The sequence below is a fragment of the Sardina pilchardus genome, chromosome 13, assembly GCF_963854185.1.
Source record: "Sardina pilchardus chromosome 13, fSarPil1.1, whole genome shotgun sequence".
Classification (NCBI taxonomy): Eukaryota; Metazoa; Chordata; class Actinopteri; order Clupeiformes; family Clupeidae; genus Sardina; species Sardina pilchardus.
In genome coordinates this window covers 11,640,573-11,663,040 of record NC_085006.1, presented here as the reverse complement: position 1 = coordinate 11,663,040, position 22,468 = coordinate 11,640,573, and positions in this window count along the sequence as shown.

Genomic DNA, 22,468 nt, shown 5'->3' with positions numbered 1-22,468 from the left:
TCCCTTCCACCCGTGCTAAATTGGAGTAAAAGGCACCCAGCACAGTCAGTCAGTCACACACACACACACACACACACACACACACACACAAACTCTGTCCCACTGCCCTCCTCTCCTAGCCCAAAACCTACAGTGGCCTACATTCGCCTGCAACAAGACCAGAGCTCATCAGCGCCAGAGTCCTGTAATTGAGATTTCAAAAAATTATTCTAATGAGATGTAAAAAATTCTATTCCGGCCTTTATTAAATTCACTCTGGAAGACCCCTATTTTAATTAGCCTTTAATTAGCATTAGCGCCTGCTCCAAGTAGACCTTCCAGCGCCACATCTTGCAGGTTTCACTTGATTTATTTATCAATTACTCTTGTATTAAAGCGGCGCCACGTTAATGTTACTTAGTGCGAGATGAAGCCGTTCTTGTTTGGTCATTAGCTCGGGAGACACACACAGGAGGGCCGGCCATCTATTTTCATCTGAATCGGTGCGTTCAATCAGAAAGGGCTTTAATGACGCAAGCTTGTGCTGTTGTTTTTACTCGCTCGTCTGCCCTTTCGGATGAAAAATCCCCCTCATCTAATCCACTTGTGTTTCACCAGTGTTTCTCAAGCTAATTATTTTGTGTGCTTATCTTGGCGGCCCGCACTTGGCTTTTTTGTCGTCAACCTCTGATTAGATGCCTTTAGTCTTCCGCGGGTTTTGCTATCCCAAACTCACAGTTTTACACGACCGTCTGGATTAGTGAACTTCTTATTTGGAAAAAAGATTGTTTTCTTTTGACAATTAGCTATTCCCCCCGTTAGCAAACAATGATTCCTTCCGCCACATTCCTCCATCTTTCCCTTTCTGCCCCCTTCACTCCTTGGATAATTTAATTAATTTCAATTATCCGCCTGTCCTAGTGTCTTCATTTTCCAGATTGTGAAATGGCACATAAACCCGGCGGCGAGCAGTGCCTGCAAAACCACCACCAACCAACCAACCCACCCACACACCCACCCACCCAGCACACGCCTGCATGCAGTCGGGTGGGTGGGGGTGGGTGGGTGCTCCTTTTCCTGCACCATTAAACCCTCTGTGGCTCTCGGTGGTGCTTAATGTTCATGTCAGTCTGAATGTGTGGCTGTGATGTTGCTCTCCTCACACCACTTCATTATGGCCCCTCCGCAGCGAAACACACGTCTCTCACATGTGAAGGGGAAGCACACCTTTGATCATAACCGCGGGATTTGTTGGATCAAGCCGAGTACAGTCCCGGGAAAGAAGGGTTGGAGGGGAAAAAAAACAGAAATGATGAAATAAAAACTGGCAATAAAGATACTTTGAATCGTGCAGCTAGTGTATCTCACTTGAGAGCGTGAGAGAGAGAGAGCGTGAGAGAGAGAAAGAAAGAGAGAGGGGGAGAGAGGGAGAGAGATAGTGGAGAGAGAGTGACGGAGAGTAAAACCGATTGATGTGGCCAAGCTCAAGGGTCTCAGCGGCACTGTGTGTGTGTGTGTGTGTGTGTGTGTGTGTGTGTGTGTGTGTGTGTGTGTGTGTGTGTGTGTGTGTGTGTGTGTGTGTGACTCCCTCCATGTGACCATCTGTCGCTCCTCCTCTCCCTTACCTGCCCGGTGCAATAGGCTTCATTTAAGAGGCTGCGTCGGGGAGTGTTGTGTGGAAGCATATGCGCTACATTAGCTTCTGCTCCCACACCCGTCCACTCCACTATCCCCACACGGCCACTCTCTGGGGAGGAGGCTGGGCTTGTGTCACTCAAACTCTGTTCCATTTCACCTGCTTTCACAGTATACGAGAGTAATACGTGAGTGTGTATGTGTGTGTGTGTGTGTGTGTGTGTTTTTTAACTGCTGTTGTTTATGGGGATGTGATTTATGGATGCATTACCTGCTGTAAATGCCAAGAACATCAGTTTTATTTTGCATTCTGTCTGTTGCACATAAACGTGAACACACACACACACACACACACACACACACACACACACACACACACACACACACACACACACATACACGCTCTCTCTCTCACACACATGCACGTGTACACAGAGCAGGCAAAGGTGAGTCCATTAGTTTCATAAGCAGTCATTAATAAGGGTTAGGTCCATAAATAACAGCACTTGCTTTTGGCTGCATTCAGTGGCTCTCTCGAGTGAGCTGCCGCTGTGTGTGCATTAAAGCCCAGTGAAATACGGCATGTTAGCATTGCCCTCGGGACTAAGGCCACGACCCACAGAAGAAGCAAAAAACACACAGAGAAAGGAAAGGACGACAAGAGAGGGAGAATGAGTGAGATAGAGAGAGAGAGAGATGATTCTCACAGATCTGATACGCCAGTGGTTGTATAACATCAGTGGGTCAAGATGGTAGTCGCCTCCAGCAATGTGCTGGATTTCGCAATCAGTTAAGTTACTTAGGCTATTGTATTGGGAAAGTAGAGAAGTGTACGAGAAAGCCATTAGAAGAAGTCCATATTGCCCTGGTAACGTAAAGACAGTCGAAGTGCTGAAACGTCGCTGCAGTCGCACCACCAACACTGTCTATTGCTGCACCCCTAGAGACCAGTGGAAGGGGTCACTGGTACAGGATCAAATCATATACTGTATATATATATCATAATCATATACATTTATACATGTGATGCTACATGTTGCACTTTGCGTTGAAGTTCTATTCACAATGTCTTCACAATCTCATTGCTTACAGTAGCTGCAGCGCTAGTCCCGTTCTGTATGACAGTGCTGCCAGTCACAGCTAGACTTTGAGTGCGAAGCCTCTGAGGTTCTGACTAAAAAATCAGGAGGTGTAATTAAGAGGCTCCAAATCTGCCACGTGAATGAGTGTCAGTCACATCAATAAACCTAATTAAAGAAGAATCCCACCAGCCCCGCTGAGCTCCTCCAAACAATTAGGCGGAGGTGAGCTGGGTTATCACCTGCACCCGCGGGACTCGAGGAGAGGTGTCGGTGCCGCCGTGCTGGAGTTCTAGCTCCGCTCGCTGCCTGTAGCACTGTTGTGTCTCTTCACGGTATTCCGACCTGGACATAATTCCGATGTGTTTCTTTTGCAAATGGGCCCGATTCGGCTGCTTTGTAATCTGACCTTTTTATCGGCTCATTTGAATATTCATTCTGAATTTATAATGTTTGCATTGTTTATTTCGTGTTTGACTTACAATGAAACGGCATAACCCCCCACGGTGTTTGATACCATGGTAACAACAGCTTGTAAAATTCAAAAAGCATCTCTGTCACAGAGCCTCTCTGTTATCGTGGTTCATATCCCTGCTGATACGCTGCTTGACCCAATCTCACTGTCATGGCCACCTCACTTCTAAACAAAAACATCAGTCTCAAGAGCTGACAAGCCGAAAGCAACACTGGGGAAATCTGACACCCATTTTTTGGTCGTCAGGGGGAATCTGTCGCTTGTTATTCCTTTGTTGCCCACCCCCACACACACACACTCCATACCTCCCTCCCTCATGTGAGGGTGTTAACCGTACCTACACGAATCGCCCCCCTGAGGCCTGGAACCTGCCTCCCTAACAAGAACAGGAAGTAGGCCAGCCAAGTCCCGCGCACATGCAGCCACTCCTTATTTACCCATGGCTAGCGCAGAGGCGCTATTATGCTAATCAATTCTAATGTGCAAGGCCCCCTTTCTTACATGGAGAAGAAAAAAAAGAGTAGAGTTATGAACATGAAGCATCTTGGATAATTAGCGGTGAGGCATTTTGTTTGAACCCCGATGATTTTCAACAGGGGGGAGGTGTATGTGTGTGTGTCTGTGTATGTGTGTGTGTGTGTGTGTGTGTGTGTGTGTGTGTGTGTGTGGGGGGGGGGGGGGGGGGGGGGGGTGCAAGAGCGGAAGTCGGTTGATAAACAAGCAGCAAACAAACCCAGAGCAGGGGGGAGGGAGCGGGGATGGAGGGGTGGGAGGGGACCAGCCTTTCATCTAGAAAACACACAGAGATAAGTCTTTGGAATAATCAGCGGCGGCGTAGCTAAACGTTGGCGCGCATGTGTGTGTGTGTGTGTGGATCCTGTGAATGGGGAGTGCTTTCAAAAAAAAAAGATTGTTTGCATCGAGTCTGCAGCCAGCGAAGAGAGATACGTTGAGTGGAGAATCGGCTTTGACTTTGGAGTGTGTGTGTGTGTGTGTAGATCATGATTGTTTCCGGCATGTAGATCTGTGTGTGTGTGTGTGTGTGTGTGTGTGTGTGTGTGTGTGTGTATGGGTGTTTGTGTTTTCTGGTATCATTGCTTCCATCCCATTTCACAGCAATTATACTCATGTGGAGTGTGTTTCTTTATCCTTGAAGGTGTTCACACACCTCTCATTGTGATCAAAATACAAGCTGTTTGCGCGCTGTGTGTGTGTGTGTGTATGTTTACGTTTACAGAATCTGTGTGTGCATTGGTGCAGCCACTGACTGTTTGTAGTGTCTTACAATGTAATGGTGTATCTTTCTGAGCGCATATATGCCGCTATGAATAGTTTCTGTCCAACATCAGATATTGTGCTGAAGATGTGGTTGTTTGAAATGGGATGGAGGAAATAACATTAATAATATATTTTGCCATCCTTATCCTTCGACTTTGTTTTAATGAGACATTACTTAATCCACATGTTCCTCATGTTCCTGAGTGTTTGTAGCTACATGATTGTACTATTGTCCATGTATACAGTGTGTGCGTGTGTGCGTGTGTGCGTGTGTGCGTGTGTGCGTGTGTGTGCGTGTGTGTGTGTGCGTGCGTGTGCGTGCATGTGTGTGTGTGTACGTGTGCTTGCGATATCTGCACGTGTGCGCTGTGTGAGCGTGTGATCTCCGCATGGGTGTGCTCTGTTTGTGTGCGCAGCGCCTTCACACTGTGAACAAACTTGTGCTGGGGCGCCCGAGCTGATGGATCTATTTTCGGATCACTTTAGAAGATGCCTTGTCAAGGGGAGACATGCATTAAATAGGTGTCAAACCTCCAGGGCACCCTCGGGAGCAAGATCTGAAAGAGGATCCTTTCATCAACCCTATAGCCCACCAGATTCACCGATCATGTTCAAATCCATTGCCATTGTTTAACAGCCCACTGTACCATATATGGCAGGTGCAGAAATCTGAAAGGCAAAACAGGTGTACCACACTCCACTGAAATGTCATACCACTAGTGTTGCATTCTTGCTGGGACTCTCAGATAAGATAGATAGATCTGATGGAGCTAGATAACAGAGACAAAAGACAAGATGAATGGATATGTAATATACATATCCTGATGGTTATAGATGTGAGAGCTTCCAGCTATCTGCTGTAATGGGCGAAACCATGGAGCCATTGATTTTCTCTCTGACTCAAAAGCCTTTGCTTAGTCTCTGCCTCTTTAGCATATAATAGAATGGCAAAACAATAGAGGTCAAAATGATTGATGGTCTAAATTGCTCTAAAATGACTGAATAAAGCACAGTGTGTGTGTGTGTGAGAGAGAGAGAGAGAGAGAGAGAGAGAGAGAGAGAGAGAGAGAGAGAGGAGGAGGAGGGAGAGAGAGATTTGTTGTAGTTGAGACCTTTTACAGTAATTGATCTTTTATTACATGGAGCTGAATCATAGTGGATTAATGCTTTAAGTGTCGGCTGTGATAATTGACATACACAAATGCACACACACACACACACACACACACACATATATACAGTACATGTGTAAATGTGTACATACGCACAGTAGACACATAGATGAAGACACACATATGCACTCACCATCACTGAAACACACACCACTACACACCCACACACCCACCCACACACACACACACACACACAGGGTGGTGATCCATCAGCCAAGGACTCGGTACGCAAACACGCAGCTCGGTGACGTTCCCACCACCCTGGCTTTTATCAATAAGGTGATTTGTCTCCGTGGCGATGTGGCTCTCTGTGTGTTCTTTGGCCATTTAGCCCCCATTGCTCTTCCCTTTTTATCTCGCTTGCTCGCCACTTCATCCTGCAATTAGAGTTGTCGGAGCCTCGCGCCAACGTTCGGAACCATCGCTCTTCGTAAAAAACTCGGGGCCGGGGCCGCGCGGAGAGTTTTCTCCCGCCGCGCATAAAGGATGCTCCGCGCGTCTGATCAGATCCGTGCGGCGCGCGGCGTCTTTGAAACCGCCGCCAAAAAGCTTTGCGTTTTTCCTCCGTAGCTTTTTCCCTCTCTTGCGCCCTTATTTCTTTGTGTCCCCAAGGCTCGGTGATCGAGCTTTGCCAGTTTTTCTCTCCGCTCCATCAATCATTCCTCTCTTAATTTGGCACCCCCATCCTTCCAATCCCACCACCACCACCACCACCACCATCATCCCTCCACCCCCCGCATCTCCATACCACCATCTCGCTCCCTCCAATAAAGTGTTGGGAGAATTGATAAGGCAATAAACACGGCAATTAAGTTATGTGCATAAACACAATATCATCTCGCTCGCACACTTTCATTATTTGCTTTCTCTGTCTTACTCTTTCATTGTCTCATTCTCTCTCTCTCGCTCGCTCTCTCGCTCTCTCTCACACACACGAGCGTACACACACACACACACACACACACACACACACACACACAAACCCATACAATTTCAATTAGGCTTTCATACTGTCTTAAGTTTTCTGCTCTTCCACAACATCTAGTTTTCAATTCCACCACACTCTCTCCCTCTCCTCCTCTCCTCCTCCTCCCTCCCTCCTTGTCTCTCTCTCTCTCCACCTCCTCCCTCTCTCCCTCTCCATTATCTCTCTTGAGCTGAGGGCTGAGAGCTGGCATGGCCACAGCAGGGAAAGTGGAGCACCATCAGCCCCGGTGGTGGTGGATGGCGGTGGCAGGCGGTGGCAGCAGCGGCGGAGGTAGAGGCAGCAGGAGACTCCACCACACCACTCCACACCACTCCACTCCACTCCACTCCACTCCGGCGAGGATTAGCCCTGGCTCTTTTGGAGGGCTGCGAGTTTGTGCTGGAGAGGCTGCCAAATGACAGCGCACAGCTGGGGGATTCCTTATTATCTTCTTATTGCTCTGTTTGTATAATGAACACCTGATTAGAAAAAAAGACTGGCGCCAGCCAAGGCCTCTTTTGTAGCGGAACACATCTCAATCAAGCGCTCTCTTCTTTCTCCCTTCCTCCCTCGCTCCCTTTCTCTCTCTCTCTCTCTGTTCTCTGTCTTTTTCTTCTGTCTTTCTCTTCTGGCGTGGGTTTTAATTTTTTTTTTCGTGTGTGTGTGTCTGTTTTTAGAACATTCCAGGACGCCGCTAATTAGGGCAAACTTAAGTTTCTTTAACAAAAGTGGGCAGAAGTGATTTAAGTTCAATTAACTCTCAGACAACAAAGCAGAAGCGTGTGGTCTCCTAGCGCTCCTGCCTGGGTGAGCAGAGCGCACTTTCATTGTTGCAGTACAATTGTGACCTGGGAATCCAGTGGCGTCGACAGCTCAGGCTTTGTACGTGCCAGTGAAAGTAAATGAAAAAGGTGTGTGTGTGAGAGAGAGAGTTTGTGTGTGTGTGTGTGTGTGTGTGTGTGTGTGTCTCTGTGTGTCTCTGTGTGTGTCTGTGTGTGTCTGTGTGTCTTGGTGTCTGTGTGTCTGTAGTGTGTTTTTGTGTTTTGCCGTGACCAAAGACAAAGAGTGGCCACACATACACACATACTGTATAGTAGTACACACAACCAGCACAGACAGATACACAAACACACTAAGTGGTCACACACATGGTCTAAGAGGGAAGATAGCACACCTTCACACACATCCTCAACTTCCTTTGCTTGGTGGAGACCTCTTGCTGTTTGCTTGTCCATCTATGTGTGTCTGTCTGATTCTAAAAAAACCTTTACCATCGTCTGTATAATTAACTTAGAATCGATCTGCGATTTTTTCATGGTAGTCTATGTGGGACACACTGTGTGAAGATGGAGAAGGCAGAAGATGGATGAAAGAAGAAGACAGAGAATGGATTGAAGAGGATAGATGGGAAATGAGATGTCGAGAGAGAGAGAAGAGAGTGAGAAAGAGAGAGAGAACAGAGAGAGAGAAACTGTAAGATTTAGGAGGTCAGAGAGGTAAGATAAAGAGCCCTGCATTATTGATGTTGAGCTGATCTAACAGGATGTGAGAGAAGCGGCTTTACCAGACCCTTGCACACTCTTAAGTGTAAGGTCTGTGTGTGTGTGTGTTGCACACTCTTAAGTGTAAGGTATGTGTGTGATTATGTGTGTGTGTGTGTGTGTGTGTGTGTGTGTTTGAGTGTTTGAGCAAACAAGATGGAAGCAGTGTCCATGCTGAGATATGTGTAATACTGTGTGTGTGTGTGTGGGTGGGTGGGTGGGGTGGATGAAGCAGTGTCCATGCTGAGAGACATGTACTACTGTTTTTTGTGTGTGCACGCGTGTACACAGGAGTGTAAGCATCTTTCAAACTTCGCCGCCGCTCATGAACACACCTCAGCACGCATATCAATTTCCACACGCCAGAAATAGTCCGACGCAGGAAGACAACAGCCTATTTATAAATCGGCTTTGAATGAAAACGTGCGTGAGTGTTTGTCATCTCTCTTCGCGCGCGCTGACCCATTTGTGAGGGCCCAAAAGGAAGCGGCTCTTTTCAAGTCCTCTCTGTAGTAGCGAAGAAGAAAAAGTTTAGCAGAGTATCGGGAAACGGAACACAGCAGCACGGCGGAGTGGCCGAGCACTAATTTCTCTCGAGCCGCGGACACCCTGGGGGCAAGCGGTCAGCAGTGGAGAGACCTATGAGTGCTAAAGAGTTCTTGTGTCCGTGTGTGTGGTCAGCTCGCATCCCGTCGAGTGTTTGTGGCAAAGTGCTGCCGTATATGTAGTGTGTGTGTGTATGTGTGTGTGTGTTAGTGTGTGTGTGTGTGTCTCGCCCTCAGTGTGGAATTGATGGTGGTCAGACAGGTAATTTATGACCTCTCGGCGGCTGGCTGAGAACTGCCCCCTGACGGACGACTCGGCCCACAGATAAATAAGCACTACTGCCCTCAGACCCCGCGGCTGCTGACCGCCTGTTTGCTGTTTGTAAAAGAACCGCTGCTCTTTCTCTCTCTCTCCCTCTCTCTGTCTCTCATTCTTCTTTTCCTCTCTCGATCTCTCTCATTCTTCTCTCCCTCTCTCAATCTCTCATTCCTCTGTCTCTCTTTCTCCCTCTCCTTCTCTCGATCTCTCATTCCTCTCTCTCTCTCAATCCATTTCTCTCATTCTTCTGTTCCTCTCTCGATCTCTCTCATTCTTCTCTCCCTCTCTCAATCTCTCATGCCTCTCTGTCTCCCTCTCTTTTTTGATCTCTCTCATTCCTTTCTCTCTCCCTCTTGATCTCGCTCATTCCTCTGTCTCTCTTCCTCTCTAGATCTCTCTCATTTCTCTTTATCTCTCATTCTGCGCTCTCTCTCATTCCTCTGTCTCCCCATCTCTCTATCTCTCTTATTCATTTCTCTCTTTCTGTCTCTTTCTGCTTCTGTTGTTCTACTTCACTTCCTCTTTTCGTTCGTGTATGCTCTCTTCTTTCATGCGCCCCTCCCTTCACTCTATCATACCTTTCTTCTCCTCTCTGTCTTGGTCATTCTCTCTTCTGATATCCCAACCTTCCTCTCTGCCCTGATATCCCTCCCTCTTTTCCTCCTCTTCCTCTCTCACACCCTCCTTTCTTCCTCACAGCAGGCTGTGCGGGGCTTAGACACAGCAGCCATCATTTACAGAAATATGGTGTGAAATCGATCTCACAGAGGAGGAGCAGGCAGCCGCCGTAAATTCGGGCCGCCGGAAGATTTATCCTCCATCTCCCGATATGCAGGGGCCCCCACTGTAGCAGGAATTACATTAGCCAGAAATATGAGCGCTCGCTCATTTAACAGCGCTGGAGTCCCGCGCATTTTGTTGTTTTCTTTCCCTCCTCCTCCTCCTCCTCTTCTTCCTCTTCTTCTCGTTCTCCTCCTCCTCCTTCTTCTTCCTCGGGCGGACTGGAGGTGTGCTATACCGTCGCGGCGCGCACGGCTGAACTCCCCGAGATGCGTTTGTCCATCCGTCCTCAGCATCTGTCTCTCCCCTCCTCCCTCCTCCCTCTCCGCCTCCTCCCTCTCTCTCCCCGTGAGCTTGGTGTTTGAGCGGAGGAGGAGGTGCTGGATGTGTGTGTGTGTGTGTGTGTGTGTGTGTGAGGAAGTGTGATGTGTTATGAGAGGCTGAGCGGTGAGGAGCTGGTGTTTACTAACGCCCCGAGGGAGGGAGGTGTCATTAATAGTGGCCTCCACTCTCCTGTGTTTTCCCCCCTTTTGTCTTTATGGCAGTGATCGCACTAGTGTTGCTGAATGGGCAGCCTCCATCAATGTTCCTGTGTCCAGACAAGCATGTCGTGTGCCCGCATAGACACACCCACACACACACACACACACGCACACACACCACACACCACACAAAAAATCACAAACATCTCAACCATTCTGCTGAAAGAGACAAGTTAAGCGGGCTGTTGCCGTTGACATCACCAACCGCCACTGTCAGCCATTATGGCCAATCCTGTCAAAAGAGGGGTGAGCAGCGGCGCGTTCGGGTCAGAGCCGGAGATCAACAGCTACTGACCCCAGCTCAAGCCCACGGATCACACTCGCCAGCCAACTCTGGGGCATCACTGAGACACCAGCCTACAGATCAGTACTCTCTTTACATCTGGGGACCTCCTGGGAGAGAGAGAGAAAAGGGAGGGAGAGAGAGATAAAGAAAGAGAGAGAGACATAGACTGAGGGGCAATTGTGAAAGAAACAACAAAACTAAGAAAAGAAGGGGGAAAAGAAACAAACCGAAAGAAAGCAATGAGCATGTTTGTCCTCCTTTGCCTCCCTGCTCAGCCCATCTCATTACTTTCTGTCTCACATTTTTCATAAAGGTCTGTGATTTGTTTGAGGGCCTCGGCAATAATGGCAGAGGGGGGATTTTAATAAAAGAAAATCCCTCATCTTTCACTGCCCCCTCCTGCCCCCTCCTCTCCTCTCCTCTCCTCTCGGCCGTACTGGCCGGCTGGCCATGCTGCTGCTGCTGCTGTGGCTGCTGCTGCTGGCGGCGACACTAAGTGTGTGCATTCATTATTGATGCCCTGCACCTTGCCCTCTGTTTGTGAGGAGGGAAAAAGCAGGTCAGCTCCTCAGAGTAGAGAAAGGGAGAGAGAGAGAGCGAGAGAGAAGAAGAGAGAGATAGATAGAGAGACGGAGGGGAGAAAGAGAGAGAGAGTGAACGTGCCAGAAGCCAGGCCTGAGTCACCGGGCTGCCGTTATTGCTTGGGTGAGGCCCTGCTCTCATTACCCTTATTGGCTTTCTCCTCTCCGCGTCTGTGCTTACACTTCAGCCTCAACGAGCGGCGGGCCCACACACACGGACACTGGGCAGCCAGAGGTGTCCATCATCCTCCACACCAGCTAACTCATAACTATCTCCCTACACAACCTCTCCTGCCTTCCCTTTGTTTGGCCTCCTCCTATACCTTCCCACCTTCTTTCCTTTGCAGGTTGTTCCTTTCTTTCCTTTCTCTCTTTCTTTCCTTTCTCTCTTACTTTCTTGTTGCCCACCTTTCTTCTCATCTCCATCTTTGACTGAATCTCTTTCTCGCTGTGTGTGATGAATACACTGCAGCTTCTTTGCATGCTGTCTAGGACTCCATTAGGTTGGTTATGAATGGCAAGTCCTGGCCATTCCTTGAATGGAACGCACATCTATTTACGCGGTGAAGAATAGTGTTTTTCTGTGAGCGGGCACGCTCTGCTAGATAGCTATTCTTTTTGAGCCGCTCATTGCTAATTAAGCCTCCCTCTAACTACACATAACCTCTCTGTGTTTAATTTGCGTTGACACCACCCCGCGGTTTCCAGGCGCACGCCGGAACGTTCCGCGCCGGTATAGTTTTGTTTACACGAAATATCACATTTTCTGCCGACAGCAGGGGAGTTCGTCAGTACAGGCAAAGCTCCTGTTTCTCCCCCTGACCCCCTGTGGTTTGGGAGGTCTTGGTAGTAGCAGTGATGGCTCTCTGTCTGGGTTTGGGGGGCTGTGATAGTGGAGTAGGGGGGGGCACATGTCTCCACTGGAGGGGTAGGCATAGCTGTAATAGGATTAACCCACTTATACTTACACCAGGCAATTTAAGTGGGTGTTACTTTAATCCATGGATTCGCCAATGGGGCATGTGCAGCTGTGTGTGTGTGTGTGTGTATGTGTGTGTGTGTGTGTGTGTGTGTGTGTGTTTTTCCCCTCCTTTAACGACAAACCTATTTATCAGAATGCGACTTTATTTTGGTGACATGGCTTCCTGTGTGCGTGAGGTGGGGGCGGCCGTGTGTTTGGGTGTCTGTCTGCCGGTGTCAATTTATCATAAGAATGGTAATTTGTGGATGAAGTGTTTGTCTCCATGCAAAGAAAAAAAAATGCAGTACATTGGAGAGAGAGGGCGAGAGAGAGAGAGAAAGAGAGAGAGAGAGAGTGAGAAGGAGAAAGAGACAGAGAAAAGGCGATGATTTAATTAAGTGCGTGGGCTTGTGTTTCCACTGCACGGAGAGGCGAGGCTGCCCCTATCTCTCTCACACAGGGAGACGGGTGTGGGCTTCACACACAGAGGGCTGAGAGCTGTGTGCCACGGCGTGGAGTGTGTCACCACAGAGAGCTGGAGGTGTGCCTCAACTCAGGGAGGAGAGGAGAGGAGAGGAGAGGAGAGGAGAAGAGAAGAGAGGAGAGCTTGAAGCCAGGCTCTGGGCATATTTGCTATGCAGGGCACATGTCTCCCTCAGCTTAATCTACGGGAGGGAAGGTTGTTGGTGTGTGTGTGTGTGTGTGTGTGTTTGTGTGTTTGTGTGTTTGTGTGTGTGTGTGTGTGTGTGTGTGTGTGTGTGTGTGTGTGTCTGTGTGTGTGTGTGTGTGTGTGTGTGTGTGTGTGTGTGTGTGTGTGTGTGTGTGTGTGTGTGTGTGTGTGTGTGTGTGTGTGTTCTCTCAGATGTGCTCTCCTGCTCCAGCAGTTTGTAGTCATCTCTGACATGTCACACGCCGGCTCGTACATGATTATATGTGCAGATCCCTCCAACTGTGGCCAAATCAGTGATAACAGTGATTAATCATATCGGGGGTAGTGGGGAGAACGGCAGGAATGGTGGCAGCGCCTGTGCTCGATGGATTTGGTGTTATTTTTGGATCCGTTGTACTGTCTAGTTATCTCTCTGTGGGAGAGGTTTGGCACGGGTTTAGACTCGATCTGCGATACGGTTCCATTTTCCTCAATTTAATCCTCTAATTTAATACTCTAACAAACGCTGTGCTAATTTGTTTGCTAATAGAATGCCTTTTGTTATTACATGTGTATAAGCTGTTAGTAACAGTGTGCCATAAGCGAACGCGGGTGATTCACTTTTGAGATGCACCTTGGTGTTGAGAACATCAAAGCCACTTACATTATAAAGGTAAAGTGAGAGATTACATAAAATCAGTGTGAAAAAAGACTACACTTTAGACCTTCCATACTGGCTCAGACTTATGCAGATTTATGCAGAGCTTATACATTTCGCGGTATCTCCATAGCCTCAGGCTTAACAGCTTCTTATCCACTGACAGTATACTCAGGGAGTCAGTTTAAGTTGAAATCCAACAGCCACCCTTTTCCTCACAAGTACTCTCAAGTTTTAGAAATAGGCTATTTGAAGTATACTGTACAACTAGTGATATATTTGAGAGATGTATGGAATACAAAGCAGGTAAATAAGAATGGGCTGTGCTTTTGAGGATGAATCCAGTTTTAAGATGCCTTTTGTTTCTGAGCCTGTAGTCGACCTTATTGAGTGAAACTAATGTTTCAGTAGATGTGTTCGGTGAACGCCGAGACAAAGCAGAGGAGAAGTTCAGAGCAGAGTGTGGAAATTACCTGGTGCTCGCACTTCAAAGGAAAGGCTCGAGACGTGTGCTTTCCGCGATCTTATGAATATTTACTCGACGGGAAGCCACTCGCCGGATCGATCCGGACGAGCCCGGGCGGAACTGATGAGAAATAAGTCGACTCGTGTAGCTGTCTTGCCGCCAGGCCGCCTGCCAAACGTCCACTCCGCCGACGTGACCACCGGCGCTTTTAATATGGTCACGGAGCAGCGGCCCGTCGTCCACCCTGACCTGCCCGCTGTGGGTCTAATGGAGGGCTGGAGGGGGGGAGAGGTCAGCCAGACCCCTGTGGTCTCTGGGTCACCCATAATTAGCTGGGCCGGAGCCCTGGAGGCCATGGGAAATGGGGACGGGTCACCTCAATCCCTCCGTGTCCAGGCTAATCCTCCCCTCTGCGCTGGCTCAGGGAATGTGCTCAGTGACCCACGGCCAAACGTCCCCATAAAGCACAAAGCAATATTCCGAGGCACTCAAGCATTTGTCATATTTAATTTTTTCCCCCCTCTTTCCCCTTACCTTTTCAACCCCTCCGTCTGCCTGTTTGCTTGAATGTTTTGTGTAATATCTGATTTGAAGACTTGCATCTGTCATTTCCCCCCCCCACACCCACAGTAACCAAAGGCGACATTTCTATTTTTATAAAAGATCCCCTTTCCCATTACAACAAACGCATTTTCAGACACAAGTCATAATAACCCCTCTCATTATGCATGTAAACCACAGTTCATCATTATTAGAAACCTATTTACCTAACTAATAGTAATTGATAGTGTCAAAGCTTGCCGCTATTGGGTGGGGGGAGGGAGGGAGGGGGGGTTAGCTAATGGGAGAATTTGCAGAGAGCAGTCACGGTGCCTCAGCCCCCGACACCTTTTATGGATCATGGCGCTAACTTTGATGCATTAGGCTGACTGCGGGGGAGATGTCTTGTTTTGCATTTGCAATCATTACCCACCATGATGAGCTACATGCTGGGGATGTTGAGAAGGTGACACGCAGGGCTGGTGGCTGGTGGATTTAGGCTTTGCAATTGTTTTTATTTAGAATCCACAGTCTCTTCAGTGGCTAGTCACAGCAGGAGTTAGACATCAGGCATTTCAACGAGGAGCTAAGCTGGTCAACTGTATCATGTCTGTTCAACAAAAAGGGAAGATATGGGCTTGTCCACTCACACAATGGTAGTTGGCAGTCTGGGCTGTATAATGTATGGTGATCATAAAAGAACTGCAAGTGCTCTGTTCCCAGAAGGCCAATTCTGACCCTTAGCCAAGGCTTATGTTTGCTATATGGGGGAAGAGTAATTCTATACGGAAGCAGCTTAGCATTGGAGCTATGCAAGCTGTGTGATCAGCTATAGCACCCTGGACAGCTATCATTTCCCTCTCCCCTTCCCTTTGTGTCCTCTCTTCTGGCGCCTCATAAAAAACATTTCGTGGAGTCTTTCCCTTTGTCTTTTGAACTGCAGCCTCCCTTTGTGGAGCCCTCTCTCTCCCTCTCTCTCTTTTCTCTCTCACTCTCTCTCGCTCTCTCTCTCTCTCTCTCTCTCTCTGTATGTTTATCTCCTGGCTCCTCCGATATTACCAGAGTGCCATGTCTTTTATGGCAATGATTGGAAGTGCTAGTTGCCTTCAGAAGCTGACACAATGGCGTGAATGGTCCCCTGGGCACGTTTTCATATCAAGGTTAACCTAAAGTGATTAGGATAAGCAGCTGAGTTGTTGCCATGGGGATGAAGAAAGCTCCGCTGCAAAGCATGATAAGTGTGAGCGAGTGAATAGAGTGAGTGAGTCTTTTGGAGCGAGGATGTGTTTGTATCTCATTCTCCCTCCCTTCCTTTCTCTCGCTCCCCCTTTTTTTTCTCTCTCTCTCTCCCATTCTGCCTCTCTCACTATTCAAAACGAAGGATAAGTCAGTCCTTGTGCAGTAAATATTATGTTAAGCTCCGGGCTAATTATTTGCTCTTTATAACATTTGAAGTGCTTTCCTCGTGTAATCCATATATAACTAACGTTGGCAGTACAATAGTACAAATCAGGAACTGTGTACCCCATGGACTTATCAGCAAATGAAACATTCTTTTTTTTCCCCTGCAGTTTGTTTCTATCACCAAAAGGCATTGGAATGCAGCAGAGATGTTGTATTGAACGGCTGGAGTGGAGCATTAGCATCACATCTCTCTATGTGTGGATTTGTTGAGAGTGAATGCATGGTAGACATCACATATTCACATTGTTCTGGAAGGAAGCAATTTATATATGGCAGACAGTGCAGTGTTGCTGACTGGTAGATATTTGGCTTTCTTCTCTGACAATATGCTCATGCAGAGATAGGGCATATCTGCTTCCATTTTAGCATCAAGGCCATCAATTACTGAATTTAACTGCAGAGAAACTGTCACAGGCGAACCGTGAAGACAGTTTTTTATCTTTGAAGTTTATTTGGGACCAAATGTATTCTGTCCAAAAATACATCTTGTGTTTGAACTGTGAAGCAGAAAATTAGCTGTCACAAGCAAAAAACCTTTGTCGGAAATACTGTACAACCAGGCAAAGGAAATGAAAACATTCTCTTTTTTTTATTGGTCCACTCTTTTATCAGAACAACGGATGGCAGATCACTGGTGCGGAGTCGGTTTTGGCAAGGTCAAAGATGAGGTGAAATTTATCGCAATAATCATTAACGTTGCAGCCGTCCGGCATTCCACAAAATGTAATAAGCTGCTTAACTTTTCCCTTCCTGGCCTAAATCTCAATCTGTCATTATTAATCTGGAATAGTAACCATACTGAGTTTTTGCCTAATGAATTGCTCACAAAATCCTCGCAACAGAAGGCTGATGAGCATGTGTGCCTAAAAGTCTAATATTGACAGAGCATTATTATAATAACAATAATAAAAAAAATAATCACCACTAATGTTACTGGAAGATTAATTATTGTGTTCACTGCATCCAGATTATACTGCGTCAGGGAAAGTATGTAAGTGTGTCAGTGTGTGCTCAAGTGCATATGCATATGAGTGTGTGCTTGTTTTGCTGGTACTGCTCGTTTTCAGCTCTTGGCATCCCAACAGTGCCACTAATAAAGCTATTTAGATTTCACCCACGGTCAATAGAGTAACATTAATGCAAACGCATCAAATTATGGTTTTCTTTGGTCTCTTTGTGGCAGGACAGCCCCCACCAGAATTGAACCCCCCAGATGTGTGTGACTGGTATTGTGAGGCTCAGCCCTGGAGGAGAAGGCTGAGCTCCAGGACTTTCTCCTCCAGGAGACGGCAGCAGTGGAGAATTCCTCCACATCCGGCTCCGTTTCAGCCCCGGGGCCCTCTCTCCTTCCCCAGGGCCCTACCGGAAAATTCCGTAATTAATGAGCTCTCAGTCAGCGCCCATATCGCTCCACCAACCCCCCCAAATCCACCACCACACCATGATAATCTGACTTATGTAGGTGCTAATTTCATACAAACTTGAGAAGCAATTAGCGAAGCATGTTTTTTTCCCCTTTCTTTTTCCTTGACAGGCAGGCAGTGGGATTAGGGTCAAGATAAGATGCTGGGTGACACACACCAGTGGGCCCCTAAAAGACCCCCATCTTGATGTTTTGTTCTGTGCCACGAGAGTAAGAGAGAGAGAGAGACAGGGGAAGTGCGCCCTCCACATCCCCACCTCCTCCTTTGGCAGCTACCATTATCGGTCATCATGTTAATACCCCCAGCATTTCACATCGTCAGTTTGATGTGTTGCATTTAATTAAAACGGGGAGAGATGTGTGACAAATTGACGCGTAATTGGAAAGCACCTTTCAAACACGTCCTCCCGCTCGGGAGCACAAGGGGAGTTGACGGTTTTTCGGTCAAGGGGGTGTTGGGGTGAGGGTGGGGATGGATGGGGCTGGATGGTGCGATGAATCTAGTCAGTTTCCATTTCCACTCTGCTCATTGAGAACTTCCGCTCGTTACTTCCCTTGCAGAGAACGTGGCAGAACATCCGTGGCTTAGTGTCCTGGGGAAATGTCAGAAACGGATCTATATTTAACTGCGTCCGCGGTGCTTCTGTTGTATAATGAATGGGGATCTGCATTCAGCTCTGATGGCTATATAGATAGACATTCCCCCTCATTCTCTATTCATGTGTTTGGTTAGAGACCAGATGCAGCCTTTTTATCCCATAAATCAACGAATTATCATTTTCAAATCTCTTAATTTCACCGCGTTTTGCCGGAGATAATAACATTGCGTTTGAATGAGTGGCAATATTGCTGCCTTGGATGGTGCCTTGCCTTTCGCTGCGTGTTGCCAATTGTTTTATCAATAAAGCTTTAATTTGACATTACAGCTAATGCAAAAGTAATCAGTGCCCTGTAATTTAATGGAGAAATGCTCCAACCTTCAGCATTGCCATATAAATAACACTGTCTCCAGGCACAATCAGTCATCATAAGAGGGCCAAGGATTATGAGAGTCAGTGAAGGACATGGCTGCCGCTCTTTAGCAAAGTGTAATTTGGGTGAGTTTTTTTTTAATTAGTCCTCCTCTTTATCAAGCTTCCTTGATTAGAGCAAAGCCGTGCAGCAGATGCTGTGGACGCAAACTTCCTCTCCGATGCAAAATTCCTCTCCCAAGGCGCATCCATACTCCATACTCCATACTCCAAGCCATCCGTGCTCGTACTCAAACCTCAAGAGGTGAGATGATTGTGAGGGTTGCAGTACCATGTGCAGCCAGGTGGTGGAGTGTTCAAGTCCTTCTGCACACTCAGACATAGAGGTAGAGTAGAGAGGAAGAGCGAGGGAGAGGGAGAGGGAGATTGGCAGGTGTGATGGCTGCTGAGTGCAAGTTTGCATACTGGTTGTGTTTGTGGGCAGGGCAGGGGAGGGGAATCATGTCTGCTTGCATGACTTCACTCTTCGCTTGTGTTCCAGGAGGGGGCAGACCTGTTTTCTTCATCAATATTTCACTGAATTGGGTGGGGGTCTCAGTGTATATGTGTGCGTTGTGGGGGGGCAGGATGGCCTGGCCTATTTTATTTCTGCTGTTGTGGAATCATGGCCCCCCACCTCCCAGCCCCCCTCCCCTTCTCCTTAAGGAGGCTTTAGATCACTCCACAGTTCATAAAAATGTAAATCTGCAGAACAGGGGGTGGAGAGAGATGGGAGCTTATTTATAAATACCTTTTTTTGCTGGGAAGAAGCACTTCTTCTTAGCCGTTTATATTCCTTCCTTTGAGCTGGAGTCGCTTTGAGCTCAAAATAAACTGACACCCCATACTTACCGCACGCTGTTTGCCGGGATGTTCCTGGATGGCTGGTATTAGTGTGGTTTTGTCGCACCTCAGGTTTGTGGGTATTTGGATTAACATAGATCCACAGTGGTGATGATGCTTTTAGCTTAGCATTAGCGGCCCGCATTTTGTGGGCTTATGAGCAATTCTTTAAACTGTGTGTACAGCAAGAGTGCGGCTCTGTGGGTTTGTTTGAGAACTCTGCTGGGAAAACTAGATTTCTTTTTATTAAGTGTTTCTGCTGGGGCCGCAAGACTGCAGTCACGCGCCATACAGTACGTGCATCATGGTAGCCTACTAATTTTGCTGGACATTTGTGGTCTAGGCAGTATGTGCATGCTTTGTACTCGTGTCTGTGTATATATGCACATATTTCTTTGTGTGTGTGTGTGTGTGTGTGTGTGTGTGTGTGAGAGAGTTGGGGGTGGTGGTGGCGGCGGTGGTGGAGTTGTTATCCTCCCCCAGTGTTGCAGCAAATTGAATTTGCCACATAGCACTTGGCTCAAACAGCTTCCCAAACAAACAAGTTAGCAAAATTTACGCTTGCATTGTGTCAAATTACGCCTGGAAACAACCTCAGTCCGCCACTTAGGATGAATGGCACCCTGTCACAGGAACAACAAGGCTTCCTCTCCATACCCTACTGACCCCCCCCCCACACACACACACATGCACACATACATACACACACACACACACACACACACACACACACTCACACACACATCCAATACCCATACATACACACTCCCCCGCTCACCGCCGGCCTGGCTGTTGTATGAGGCATCATGTTTATAAGCCTTCCTGTTTTGCCAGCACACACTGGTTAGTAATGACTTGGTCCTGGATGATTAATGCAGGTATTGATTTCATTGTTAAATGTGAAATTAGATGCACAGGCTCCAGTGCCATTTATCAAAGGCATTGGCATATAATTAAATTGTCAGTTTGTGTTTTATGGCCGTACACATTTATTAAATATTAACGCTGCGCCGCGGTATTACCCTGCCCTCTGAGCCTGAAAAATGATATTTACATTCTGCTGGAAGCAGACAAGGAAGTTGTCCAAGGAGGGCTGGGGCGGTGTAGTTAGAACAACAAGGGTCGCAAGGTCAGAGGTTAAATAAGCTGCTCAGGCGGTAGTGTGTTTTCATCACCGATGCGAGATAAACACCCTTTCCAATACCAAGGTGTAGATACTGATACTATTGTGTGTTACTGGTCCAGCGCTTGTAGCCCGGGCATGTCGAGGCATGTGTGCTGTGTAAGTGGGAATACGGCCCCGGTCCCAGACCATCCATTTTTCAGTGGCGACCGCTTTCCTCAGTGTCGCGGCGCATCTTGTCTGCGGTGGGCAACGTGGAGGATTGTGCTTCTCCGCTGGTAGTGTGCATCCTGACCTAGATACAGCTACCTCTCTCTCTCTCTCTCTCTCTCTCTCTTCTCTCTCTCTCTCTCTCTCTGAACTGAGTGAGCATCATTGGGAATTGGGCTATTGACTGCCCTCTACCCAGTGTTTCAGGACCACAGTAGCCTGACCCCCTCAGTGTGTGCAAGAACACACACACACACACACACACACACACACACACACATGCATATTTCAGTATATAGAATTACAGGTACACTTGCATGCATGAGCATGCACAAAGACATGCACAGTCAGACACGCATGGCCATTCCCATACATGCTCATAGGCACACTTGCGTGTGTGATTGTGTGCTCTTCGACATGAAGGACTGCATATGCTCTCTGATATGGATGGATATTTCTCCACACGTTGGCACCTCTTACACATACTGTACACTTTTCACATTCTCACAAATACAGTAGGAAGGCAAACGTATAGAGCAGCCATGAATGACCACCTGCATCAACCTCCATGCGCATTATGTCACAATGTTGAATGCAGATATAAATAGCTACATAGTGTACAATTCAGAAAAATACTAACTACTACTGTTAAACTGCAAGCACACACACACACACTCATGTACACGCACACGCACGCACACACACACACACACACACACACACACACACACACACACACACACACACACACACACACAATCAGACACACACACACACACACACACACACACACACACACACACACACACACATACACACACACACACACACACACACACACACACACTCTCTCTCACACACACAAACAAAACATCACGCACAGATAGCACATGCATGGAAATAATGACATGCCCTTCTCGGAATTTGTGCAGACATAGATGAGTAGCCACACACACAGAAAGAGGCTATATGCGATGTGTACTGGCATACCATTGAACTTATGGGATCCATGGATCTGAGTGGCCCATAAAGCTGCAGGAAGCCATGCAGGTACTATCTCCAAATGAGCGCTTAGCCCGCTAAGAGCATTCCTCAGCACGTGCCTTATATGCTTAAAGGATAATTGGAGACCCTGAGCATGATGTAGTTATGGTTGGATAATGGGCACAATATGACCGGAGGAGGCAGTCTTGGGAGGATGCTTTAGTGTTTCATTTTAAAAGCCGTGCTATTTAAATAATGTAGAAAAGCCCCCATTAAAACGTAACCGTGGCTAAGGGCAGGGAGCAGGCGTGCGCGCCGTAACAGAGGAAGCGCTGAGCCGACTGCCAGGGGAGGCATTCTGAACGAGCCGCTGGTTGTGAGCCTGTTGTTGTTTATGTGTTCATTTGAGCGCGCGTGCGTGAGTTTGTATTTCATTTTTATGGGTGTGTAAGTCCTCTATGAAAGTATTCTTGGTGCATTCTCTCTCTCTCTCTCTCTCTCTCTCTCTCTCTCTCTCTCTCTCTCTCTCTGTGTCTGTGTGTGTGTGTATATGTGTGTGTGTGTGTGTGTGTGTGTGTGTGTGTGTGTGTGTGTGTGTATACACCTCCTTCTGAACCTGCCTTGACATACACCTGGAGAAATGTGTCAGCTGTCATGGCCATCTCACTGGGTTTCAGGGATAGCTGACTGCTCCCCGACTGCTCTGACACTGCTCTGGTCATCCATTCTCAGTCGGGTGTCAATGCCGGGACTGTGTGTGTGTGTGTGTGTGTGTCTGTCTGTCTGTCTGTCTGTGTGTGTGTTTGGCGGCCACAAGCGACAGGGTGCTTTAATGAGAGGTATGGTCTGGGACACAATGGCCCAGGTGGTCACTGCAGGACACTGTCACTTTTGAAGGATTCCTCACCTCCGTCCTCACAATCCTGGCCTACCTTTCAACTGCAGGGAAAACACAGCT